Source organism: Acomys russatus, chromosome 10 (assembly GCF_903995435.1).
Source record: "Acomys russatus chromosome 10, mAcoRus1.1, whole genome shotgun sequence".
NCBI classification, from domain to species: domain Eukaryota; kingdom Metazoa; phylum Chordata; class Mammalia; order Rodentia; family Muridae; genus Acomys; species Acomys russatus.
In genome coordinates, this window is record NC_067146.1 from 13,589,499 (window position 1) to 13,602,279 (window position 12,781).

At 50.6% G+C, this 12,781-nt stretch overlaps 1 long non-coding RNA gene across 1 annotated transcript in view; it reads right to left on the reverse strand.

The window, feature by feature from the left end:
* Positions 1-12,588: 12,588 nt before the first annotated feature.
* Positions 12,589-12,781, reverse strand: part of LOC127194455 (uncharacterized) — a 36,934-nt gene continuing 36,741 nt past the window's right edge. The window contains exon 3 of the long non-coding RNA XR_007831254.1: positions 12,589-12,769. This is a non-coding gene — a long non-coding RNA (uncharacterized LOC127194455). The remainder of the gene's footprint in view (positions 12,770-12,781) is intronic.

Consider the following 12,781-nt stretch of genomic DNA (forward strand, 5'->3'; position numbering starts at 1 on the left):
ACTTTTTCATTCTCCTGAGGCCCTCTGCCTCTTGAAATGTCCTCCCTCTGAGACAGGCAAGTTGATTGTGGTCCCTTTAACCACCCCTCCCCTTCTTGGGTCCTGTTAAGAAGCATTGACATCTCAGTGCTTCCAGGGGTGTGGGGAAAAGGAGTTCCAGACCAGTTCTGTCTGGCCTTGAGGTGGAGGCATAGACTCGGCAGCCAAGAGCTAGGCTCAACACTGTCACTGCCAAGCCCAGGCCTTGGCCATTGTCCATGCTCACAGGCCCAGTGCAGGAGCAGTCTTTTGGGCTTGGGGCCAAAAGCCAGCCCTTTACCCTAGATGAGAACAAGCCTCGGAGAGTGCACCTCTTCCCTTCCCTTCTGGGTTGATGTAGCTTACAGAAATTTGGGGCTCTGTAGGGGTGGGGAGTGTGGGAGAATGGAATTATATGATTACATCTTAGGACCACCTTCTTCTCACCCACAGCAGACAGAAGGGAGGGAAGGACCCACAGTGTGAGAGTGGGCCGCTCTCTTCCCTGGAGTTGATAAATTGTTAAAAAAGATATGTTGAAGCTTGGTTCTTACTAGGCCTTTTCTCTTTTTTGTCCTTATTTCAAACACACACACACACACACACACACACACACACACACACACACACACACCACTCACAACACACAGTATCAGTTGTTTCTTTGGGGCCACTAAGTTCAGAGTCTGGAGAACTTTAGAGGTAAAAGAATTCACAGCTCAAGAAATTAAGACTTTAAGGGAAAGTAGAGTCAAGAGAACAAAAGCCAGGAGTTATATTATCCTTACAGTTGATTTTGGTTCAGGGCAGAACACAGTCCACTAACACACGACGTAAAGAGCGTTTTAGAATGTGCCCATAATCGGTACCTTCCCTTGTACTGGGACAGAAGAAGAACAAGCTCAGACACCAGTTACAAAGGAAAAGCTCCTTTTTAGTTGAATTAATGTCTTCAGCAATTACATGTGCTTTCTCTGCACCGGTCTTATCTACAGCTTTAATTGTCCTTACTTTCTTCTCTAAACTGTACATGAGCCTATGGCTCTTATCCACTCTTCTGCTCTCCTACGTCAAACCTGTTGAAGAGGTGGCCAGTACCCACACCACAGTCTGAACGTTACGTTGTCTCAAAATTTCTCCTGCCGAACAAATTAGTCCATTGCCTCTAAATCCAGACTCACTCAAGTCCCCAGGGTGAGGAGAACAGGGCCAGAACGTGACACTGAATGGTCTCCAGCTCCACTCGTGATAGTCTCCATCACCCTGGGAGCCTTCACCAGCCAGAACGTCACTGCTTGTGTGCACTGGATAGTTTTATGTCAACGTGACACAAGCTGATATCATCTGAGATAGGGAAGCCTCAGTTAAAAAAATACTTCCATAAGACTGGCTGCAGGCGGGTTCTGTAGAGTATTTTCTTTGATAGTGATGGGAGAGGGTCCAGCCCTTTGTGGGTGGGCTCATTCCTGGACTGGTGCTCCTGGGTTATATAAGAAAGCAAGCCGAGCAAGTCACGGGGAGCAAGCCAGTAAGCAGCACATCTCCATGGCCTCCGTTTCAGTTCCTGCCTCCAGGTTCCTGCCCCATTTGAGTTCCTGTCCTGCCTTCTTCCTTCAGTGATGAACTGTGGCGTGGAAGCATAAGCCCAATAAACCCTTTCCTCCCCAAAGTGCTTTGGTCGCGGTGTTTTGTTGCAGCAATTGGAACCCTAACTAGCAACATTCTTGGTCTTTTACCGTCCTGCCAGAATGGCCCTTTGACCTCTGCTGTAGTGTTTAAGGGCATCTTTAGCCCACGGGTCAAAACTCTTCCAAATTCTTCCTGCAAACCAGTTTCAAGGGTCTAAAAGCAAATGGTCAGGCAGTCACGGCAATGGGAACAGATAGCGTGTGTCTATCACAGCCAGGAGACAGAGCGCATTAGATCCTGGTGCTCATCTGGCCTCCCCACTTTTTCCCTTTTTATTCAGTACAGGAACCAAGCCTACGGGGTGGTATGACCCACATTCAGAATGGGTCTTTCCTCCTCAGCTAAATGTCTTTGGTCTTTCAGAGCCTCCTTGCGGGGATTCCAGATGAGATACACATTTGGCTGGCCTCAACTGCATTCTGGGACCTTGGTTACAAAGCCTCAGCGACCCTGTAACTCTTGCAGACACAGCCAGAGTTATGCCTTCTTGATGATTCTAAATGCCAATCAAGCTGGTAATCACAACTCACCATCACAGGATCACATTCGGCTAGTGCACAGGCCACCGAGCAAATTAACTAGCATGTCTGTGACTGGCAGCATCAGTGACACAGGATTGAGGATATTTATTGAAGAATTATTTGTGACAGTGACAAATCAGGAAAAAAAAAAAAGTTTGGTCCATTCTCTGTTACTTTAAAAAATATCTAGGACTGGCTAGTTTGTAAAGAACACGGGCTTATTTAGTGTATAATTCTGGAGGCTGGGGAAGTACATAAGCCTGCTTCTGACACCTGCTTGTTACCTGGTAAGCATCTGGAACGCACATTATGTTGGCTAATTGCCGTGCTCTATTACGCTTCTTAAAACTAAACTCTGGAAGCAAAGAAGCCTTTCCTTGTCTCCTCCAAGACTCCTTACCTTGGGTCAGCCTGGCCCCTGGGTCTGTAATGGAGGTGGGGGTGGACAGCCATCAGCCAAGGATAGTAAAAACATCATGTCCTTGAGAACTGCTGGGCTGTAAAGGAAGTCCAAGTGGCAAGAAACTCATCCACAGAGAGGAAACTGAGTCAGCAACTCTAGCTGAGTGCCTCCACTTCTCCGGTCAGCTTCTGCTGAGGCCTGTAAGCCTCAGCTTGGGGAGAGCTACCCTTGTTAGCTCATCCAATTAGGCTACATGAGTTGCCTAATGTTTAATTGCCACTTCTGACTCTATGGTACTTGCTATGTTTTTCTTTTCTTTTTTCTTTTTCTTTTTCAACTTTTGCTTTCTACATACCTAAAGCACGGTCTTGGGAGATCATCCTCTGGACTGTACAGAACGGGGTCTTTCCCCTGCATCAAACCTTGCCAGAGCACATCTCAGGGTTAGAAAGAGCAATCTAGCCTGAGAGTTCACTGCGCTTTTGTGGTTATTGTGGTTTTTGTTTCGTTTTGTTTTTTGTTTGTGTTTTTGAGACAGGGTTTCTCTGTGTAGCCTTGGCTGTCCTGGTCTCAGGCTGGCCTCGAACTCTGCCTCCCGAATGCTGGGATTAAAGGTGTGCGCCACCACCGCCCGGCTGTTATTGTGGTTTTCTTGGTTTTGGTTTAGTGTTTATTTAATGTGTGTGTGTGTGTGTGTGTGTGTCTGTGTGTGTGCACCTGCAAGCATGCAGCAACAACGAGTGACAGTGCAGTGCAGCCACACCTGCCATTGCATCTGTGTGATATCGGGTCAGAGGACGATTGAAGGAATTGGATTTCTGCCAGCACCTAAGTCCAACCGAGTTATTGGGTTCGGTGTGAGGCATTTTACCTGCCAAAGCATTTTACTACCACCACCCTCCTTTTTATACTTACCTATATATTTATTTTTGTTTCTGTCTTTGTACTGTATTGGGGCTTAAACCCAGGACTATTGGGCCTTCACCTCCAGCCATTGTCCTTGTTTTATTTTGAGACAGGTCTTGTTCAGTTTTGGTGGTGGTTTGGATAAGAATGGTTGCTCTAGGCCCCTATATTTGAATCCTTAGTCTCTAGGGAGTGGAACTCTTTGATAGGATTAGAAGGACAAGAGGTGTGGCCTTGGAGGAAGTGTGTCACTGGGCGGGGTGTGGAGCTTTGGGGTTTCGGACATTCATTCCAAGCTTATTCTCGCTCCATTTTTCTGCCTGTGGATCAGGATGCAGCTCTCGATACTCCTCCAGCGCCATGCCTGCGTGCACTCTGACACTCCGCCGTGCTCCCTGCCGGCAGTGAACTAAACCCCTGAAGCTGTAAACCAGCCCTCAATTAAATGGTTTCTTTTATAAGGTTGCCTCGACTGTGGAATCTCTTCACAGCAAGTGACTAAGACAGTTGCAAAGTCTGGCTTCAAACTTAGGACACTCCTGCCTGAGCCCAAGCTGGAATAATAAATAGGCAGTACTCCTCCAAGGGAGAACTCACTTTTATTTTATTATATTATTGTTGTTGTTGTTGTTTGAGATAGGGTTTCTCTGTGTAGCCTTGGCTGTCCTGGACTCACTTTGTAGATCAGGCTGGCCTCAAACTCACAGCAATCCACCTGCCTCTGCCTCCCAAGGTGTGTGCCACCACGCCCAGCTTTTTTTTAGTTGTTGTTGTTGTTGTTAAGGATGCCATTCTTAAGGTAATCTATTAATCCATGAATGGACTAGGCCATTCATGAGGATGCAGGGCCCTGGCAAACACTGACATGGTGGCAATCCAATTTCAACACGAGCTTCAGAAGGAACAAGCTGTGTCCGGCTGCAGTGGACCGAAATGTCCATCGGGAGGGGAGGGCATGAGCTGTGGCTTCCCCCGTGCTGTCCAGTCATTCAGAAGCTAAAATGAGTGCACTTGGAAACAAAACACTAAATTTAAAGAAACACAGCAAGTTCTCAAACGGTAGGGTCACTCTGACACCACTCATGTAAAATGAAAAGCACTCAAAGTATTGCTAGTTGTAATTTATGAGTAATACGGGGCGAGCACATGTATGAGGAAAAATGTCCACTGATTGCAGGGTAGTGGCTGTGTATTTGGAGAGAGAAAGGGGCACAGAGGTGCATCAGCAGCATTTAAGGTCCTTTTTTTTTTTTAATAACCTGATGTAAATGCAGCAAAATGTTAGCACCTGCCATTTCCTTGGGGGAAGGTACAAGGCCCTCACTTGATTTCTTCTTGTATTTTTTTTTTCTAAGTTTCTTCAAAACTGAGGAGAGAAAAAAAAGAAAAAAGAAAGAAAAAAAAAAAAAAAAGGCACAAAACCCCTGCATCACTCTTTACAAATTTACCTGAGGAGCACATGGGTGAGGGAGGACCTTCTGGCCTTCCTTCCCTGTGTTTCCAACAAGTGCTCAGATGTGTTTTTTCTCTGCTGCAGAAATGGACACCCAAAGGCATCCCACCCCCCTTCCAGCTGATTATTTTATGCCTTCTTATCTCATGGCTCACAGAAGCTGACTCCCATGTCCCTCATTCAGATGTGGGGTGAAAATGAGAACACAGGAAACTGGCTGCACCAACCACCTCAGCAGCCATCGGAGGCGCTGATGTCTGAGTTCCAAGGCTGCCAGTTGCTTCTCCACCCAGAGAGAAATCCTACCTAGTTCTCTCTTCACCTTCCTTTTTCCCATCTCTCCCGGGGTTTCCCTGTAAAACAGCACTTCTTAGCCATTCATTCAGCAACTCCTACTTTTCATTCCCCATGCTCCTTTTTTACTGATTCCACCAGAGCTGAACCCTGTCACAGCGGTTTTTACATTCACGTACACAAGGCGGCTTCTGAAGGTGTTTCTGGGCTCCACCTTTAACGCAGGACCGAGGAGGATCAGGTGCTGACAATTGTTGAACCACAGGCTCTCTGAAGACATGGCAGAATGAACAAAACCAACAAAAAACCCCAATCACCAGACTGAAGCACTGGCCCACATCCACAGTGTGATGCTGAGCTATGGGTACCAAAGTGGTCCCTACTGTGAGAGCCTCAGCCCCAAAAGACAGAGCCCTGGATTGGGTCAGTGACCCTGTAGTCTTCGTGTTAAAGGAGTTCAAACAGGGACTTCTTGATTTTTTCCAGCAAAGAAGCCATGTCCTGGACCACTAGTCTACAAGCTCTGTTTCCATCCTGGATGCTCTGACCACACAGCCTTCAGGATGGGTGTGCACTGGGCCCCAGGAACCCCTGAAGGGCAGAATCAGATCTGACAATAATTTCTGACTCGACAAGCCACAGACTCAGGGAAAGGAAGAGGGAAGGGATGAGACAGGAGGAGGGAGAAGGAAGGAAGAGAGAGGAGAGGACAGAGAGGAAGGCAAGAGTCCAGAACAGAGATGCTGACTGGGGTCACCAGCTGCCTCAGGACTCAGGGCACAAATGCAAAAGGGAGACCACCAACAACAGCCATCCAGTGCCCTGCATGTGACTGCCAGCTTCACTGCTGGACCAGGCCACCATGGGGGAGCAACAGAGAGGCTTGGCAGACTGAAGAGGCCAGGACGGGCTCACAGGTGGGGCCGCTGAAGGAAGCTGCTGAGGTCGTGATGGTTTGCAGGGTCACATGTTGTCACATTAATGGGAAGTGATCACTCCAGCAGCCTTTGATGTCTCTGCCCCAGCTGAGAACCCCGTAGGCTTCTTCCCTGCTGCTCATCTGCTCATCTCTCCACCTCCCCCTCCCACCCCCCCACCCCCCACCCCCGATTCCAGATAGATCTCAGCAGCGCCCCCTCCCCTACCCACAAACCTGCCTCCTGCTGCAACAGCTCCTGTTCACATGGGGCCCTACCTGTTAGGAGGGTGAACCTGGGAGGGAGCCGGTAGGTAGCCGAGATGTTCTGCACATCTCTCTGGTTACAGCGATGGTGAGGTCTGGAAGAGGAAGGAGATTGGTGTAAGGTCTCTTTATCGGCATTGTCTGCATGGCCTATAGGTCCAGCTTGAGTTAAATTCCAGCCTTCAGCTTCCGGGGAGAGGGATACCTACCTGCCTAGGTGCCCAAGAAGAACCTTAACCCTCTGAGCGGGGAACGTCAGCCACCTGGAGAGATTTCCCATGTTGCCTTTCTGCATTCTTCTTCCTTCTTGATTCTCTTGGTCCCTTCTGTGCCACTCTGCTCACTTCCTTCCTCTCCCCAGGGTCCCGACGATCCACAGATGGGGACAACCTGCGCCAGGCTCTGCTTCTCCAGCTGGACAGCTGACCCCTCCAGCTCCTCAGCACGCTGGGACTTCAGGAGCTACAGCAGGACAGCGTCCTCTGCCTTCTGCAGGTCTCTTCCCCTAGGTGACCTTTGCCCAGCGCCCCGTGGCCACCTTCCCCACTGCATTAGGACCAAACAGCAAACGTTCTTTCTATCTGGATGCTGAGGCAGAGGCAAGCACCCGTGGCTGGTTACTAACACACACACACACATACACACACACATATGCGCACGCATGCAGAAGACAGCCATATACATGTGCTCAAGAGGATCCCACCCTAGAGCTGACAGGCATTAAGCCAGGGTTGGGATGCACGGCCCCATAAGGAAGGTGTTATCAGCCCTGTTTTGTGGATGAGGAAACACACACGGAGAAGGCCTTTCCCATGAGTGCACAGCTAGTACCGGAAGACCGATCTTACTGACTCAGAAGTCCAGGTTCTTCCTACGAATGTTGAAAGCTGAAATCTTTTCTGAAGGATGCCCTCTAATGGAAACAGTTCCCCAAGGAAGCAGAACTATGACTTGAGGTAATCGACTGAAGAGCAAGTGTCTGTCAAAATGTCCAGGTGGTGAGCCTAGAAACCGGTTTTGAGAGATGACCTATCCCAAGGTGATGAGCAAGGTGTAAGCAAACTCACTGAAGGGCATCTCACACTAGCAACCTTCCCCACCTACTCCCACCCCTCCCCAGGCTCTGTGCCCCTTGGGGTGGGACTGCACAGAAATTCCTAACCCGCTGGGAAGGACTGCTGTCCTCCAGGGTCAGGCAAAACCCTCACTCAATAGAGAATGTAGGGTGAACTACCCCACGATGACCGCACGATGCCGCCCTTGAGCCACGTACACTGTTCCCACCGGCACTCTGGGAAGGGTGGCCTAGCAAACCGGATTTATTGGGTCCAGAATTGGGAAGTCAGGGAGCATCAGGTCCCCAGCTCCTGTCTCACAAGATGCGTCAGCCCTATAACGTGGCTTGTCGACGTCCCTTCTCGGAGGATGTCTGCCTGTCTCCAGGTGGGGGCGTTTGCCCTACACACCTCCAGTCCTCGCTTCTGAACTGTGAGCTCAGCCCTCCTTCCTGAACTGCCACAGTGCACCCCCAGCCCCACTCAGGATCGCTTGGCACCCTTGAACTCAGCGAGGTTCACACACCAAAGTCGCCTTTGAGTTGCCTCCAGCGGCTTCTGCACAGGGACAAAACCTTCTGGGGGCTTTGTTAACGATGAGATTGATACCGCACTCCTCTCCCACGGCTGCCCCACCCCACCCCACATCCCAACCCCCAACCTCCGCGCCTGGGTGTGGAGAGCAGAGAGATCCAGATAAGGAAGGGCACGAGAGCCTGGCCTTTTCCAGGCCAGGAAGCACAGAGGTGGGATGGGGAGGAGGGTATGAGATGGATACACATGTGTGGCCATCCCTTGCCGTGCTGTGACCTCACCACAACTTCAGAGTTCTATCTGGCTCCCTCAAACTGGCAGGAGCCACCTGCAATTGTCATCACCTTTGGAAACCGAGGGCCCAGTGGTTTTAAATCTATGCTATGGCGATCCTCTGCTCTTTATCCCAGCACGGTGCTCACCTTTAGAAAGTTCCCCTGGACTTTGCCTCAACCCTTGTCTCTTCTAAAGAGGATGATTTAGGTGTCTCCTAAGTCGGCCCTTTTTCTCCAGCGCATGCAGCCCTCCCTCCTCCCTCTAGGTGGCTCTGAATCAGAGGATAGCAATGGTACCTACTCTTGAGTAGTCAAGCAATGACTCACAGGAGGAAGGAGGTAGCAGCCACTGACTCAGGCTAAGGGGAGGGTAGACGCAGTGCACCTCACCCTGCCGCAGAAGCTCACCGGTTCCCCACCACACCGGCTGCTGGGATCAATCCACATCAACCATGGTGTTCCCAGTCATGGTTCCCTCTGCACAGGATTCCAACACCCAGGCCTGCTTTGCATCTCAAGTCTACCCAGTGCCCAGGAGGGCTGGACTTATTGATTGACAGTCCTGCCTGGAGTGCCCATGGTAGCCAGAAGCATCTACCCAGGTGGCCTTCTCTGGCCTTGACTGGAGCCCCTCCTATTAAACGTTGTCTACCAGGCAAGGATTAAAGGTATGGGGGTCACTGGGGTGCAGAAAGTCTTAGAGCAGTGGTTCTCAACTTGTGGGTTTTGACCTCTTTGGGTATCCTGTATACCAGGTGTTTGTGTTATGACTCATAACAGTAGACAATTACAATTATGGGAGTAGTAACAAAATAGTTTTATGGTTGGGGGGTCACCACAACATGAGGAACTGTATTAAAGGGTCGCAGCACTCGGGAGGTTGAGAACCTAAGTCTTAGGGCTTTACCTGTGGTCACCCAGAAAAACGAAGGTATGGCCAGGGTGCTCTAGATCCATGTTGTATTCTTGGGTTTGGCATGACTCACCTGGAGCCCTTGAGGGTTTCTCCTGCAGATCACGCCTCCCGTAGATACTTTTTGGGGTAAGGGCTTCCTGACTATGGTTGAGAGAACAGCAAGCCCAGACCGCAAAAAGATCCAAAGGAGACAGCTGTGGGAAGGTTTCAGAGAGGGTGCGGCTCCTTTGAGGCTGGGGCTTGCATCTGCAGATGGGGTTGGGGAAGCAAAGCCGGGACCTGGAAGGAGGGAGGGTGGAAGAAGGAGGGAGGGGGAGAGAGAGGCAGAGCCTCAGGGCACATGCAGGCATCCAGGTGGCAGGAATTCCAGCAGCGGCTGCTCCTACCCACCCATATCAATCTTATTCTTACCCGGCAGGCTGGTGGAGAGCAGGGCCGTTGCCTGCCCTGGTGTGTGGAACAGCATGAATCTGTCTCCTCTTCTGCTCTGTGAGGAGGTTAGAGTCTCCTGCTATGACTGGGATTCAGCCGTCCCAGGGATCTTCTGTGTCCTGGATCCCACAGCATCAGAACACTCAGTTCCCCTCTGTGGACTCACCAAGAAGATGCTGTCCCTGGCTGGACAGTTCTGGGCATAAGGCACACATCTTGGTCAGCATCAGCAGATCTCATGGTATGAAGAAGAAATGTAGAGGGATCACCCCCACGTCCCCCTCAATAGCTTACATCTTTCCCCATCCTACCTGGAGGTCCCTGAGGCCCAGCCACAGAGAGCAGAGAGGTCCCCGGCTGGGTGAACATGAAGGTGCTATGCATTGGATGGTTACTGCTTCTCAGCCGCGTCCCAGCTCAGTGCCTGCCCAGGGAAGAGAGCAGAATGCAGGATGAGACAACTTGGCTCCAGGGCAAACTGCAGAGAAGGACCAGGGACACAGACAAGGCTGTGGGGCTAGGAGGGCGCCTCTGTAAGAGAGATGCTTATGCTGCCTTCCTGTTGGGGGGCTGCATTCACTCTCAGGAGGGGACTCCTCTCCTACCCTGCCCAACAGCTGTGCCCCAACCCCCAACCCCCACTTATGGATGTTCACTTTGGGAGATAGCTCCAAAGCAGACGGGGCTCCAGGAGCACGGGGCGTCTCACTGTGGGCAGAAGAAGCCTGGGTCTAGCTGCTCCCAGCTTCGCCTGGCTCACCCCTCACAGCACAATCCCTGGGAAACCTCTGGATCCTGTTCCCCAGCCCCCTTCCTGCCTCCCTTACCTGGCTGCAGCTCGTGCCAGATGAAGCGGGAGGAGGAGGAGGCAAGGATAGGGCAGGGATGCACACGCTGCTGATGGGTTTGCACTGAGTCATGCGGGCTTGGAATCCAGGCCACCGGGCAGGCTGGTAAGTGCTATCGTGGGAGAGGAGCGTGGCAGCCCCTGCCTCCCCCGCACAATCACTCTCTTTTTGTCTTTGACTGTGTCGTTCCCATACCCTCCCCAGGTTTCTCCAGGTCCTTTACTTCACGCGGCCATTCACCCAGTGCCACGGGTTTCCCCCTGTGGGGGTCGCCCTTGTTCCTACGTGAGGAAATGAAAGTCCAGCTCAAGGGGAAAATCCTTCAGGTCTACCCAGATCATCTCATGCATCCTCTATTGATGGGTCTTTAGAAGCCTCTAGCTCAGTGGTTCTCAATCAGTGGGTCACAACCCCTTATGGGTTCAGATGATGATGATGATGATGATGATGATGATGATGATGATGATGGTGATGGTGATGATCATATAATCCTGCATATCAAATATTTACATTACGATTCGTAACAGTAGCAAAAAACCAGCAGCTATGAAATAGCAACGGGAAAAACAAACAAATCAAAAAAAGAAAAAAAAGATATAGCAATGCAATAATTTTAAGGTTAGGGGTCAGCACAGCAGGAGGAACTGTATTACAAGGTCATCCCGTTAGGAAGGTTGAGAGCCACTGGTCTAGGGGTTTCTCATCTTGGAGACATCTCCACAAAGAGGCCAGAGCAACCCTTTAAAGACAAGGGTCAAACCTAGGCATGGCTCGGTTGGTAAAGGGCTAGTTCGGCACACCTGAGGCCCTGGGGATTGTTTTGGCCTCTGCACCATTGAAACTGGATGCGATGGGACACATGCATCTGTGGTCCTAGTGAGGAATGGAGGCAGGAGGGTTAAAACCTCAAGATGACCTTCAGCTACGTGAAAAGTTCAAGGTTGATTTGGGACATATAAAACCCTTCCTCACAAATCAAAGGGAAAACAAGGGGAAACCCAGTCAACCAACCATCCAAAGACCCACCACATCCCTGCATAAATCCTTCTTCTTTTTCAGCATCTCCCCATCTCAGTCAGACTAAAGGCCACAGTCTCCACCTAAGAGGCTACCAGTGATCCCATCCACCCCGCTGCATTTCTCACTTCATCTCCTATCCCCTGGTCCTTCCCTTTCCAGACACACTGGAATTCCCTGCTTTCCATGACAGTGTCAACCAACCCATGTGTTGGCCTCAGGATCTTTGTATATGCATCTCTTTACGTGGAAGATCTTCTCCTGCAAAGCCCAGGTCCAGCCTCCACTCTGCCCCCCTATCCTCCCCCCTCCCCCTGCCCCCGCCCAACCTGCCCAGCTCTCTTCTCAAATTGATGCTTTCTTGAAGAAGCTGTGCGGGCTGATTTTATGTGTTAACTTGACTGAGATCTTGAGCGTTCACTTATTTGGTCACGACACTGAATGTGTCTCCAAGGACATTTTTAAAGATGATATTAACATTTGTATTAATAGGCCAAGTAAAACAGTTGTCTGATGTGAGTGGGCCTTGTTGCAAAGGTGTGTGGTGTGGCTTGAGTGTAAAGTGTCCTCCATAAGAAGAGAGAGGGAGCGAGAAAGAGAGAAGGAGGGAAGGAAGGAGGGAGGGAGGGGGCAGAACAGGAGAACGTGGCTTTGATAATTGTTTCACATATTTGGGCTTCGGAGTGTTAGCAAGGGGGCTGTGGAGGACAAGGCATCTGGGAGGACAAGGGCTCAGGGGACAAGGCCAGGACATCATTAGCCCAAACAGAACCTTCGTGCAAATGAGAGAAACGTGTGTTCCCGTGGGTAGCACCCCTGTCCAAAACTGGAGACACAGCTCTACTCTGTGCCAGGATTAGGGGAGCAGGACCCCACCAGGCTGCTCTTCAATGACAACTGTGGCTTTCTTCTCTCCAGCCACAAATGAAAGAAGTCCCTAAGTCCCGCCTCCAGAGGCTGTTCTGATTCCTACTTCCTGCCCTTGGTCCCCAACCCCCACCTATCAGCCCACCTACCCCAACAGTAGCTCTGTGATGTCTAGCAATAATGTGTTCCCCAATAAGACTCTCACCTTCCGGGTTCCCTCCTGAGCCCTGACAAACCTAAACCACAAGCTAAGATGTGGAGACAGGTCCTCAGTGTCCCCGCTCTGCTCCAGCTTCTCCCACACTGGCCACAGGTAATTGGTCTAAGTTCTGTAACGTGCTTTCCTTAGGCCTCTCTCCTGAGGATCAGA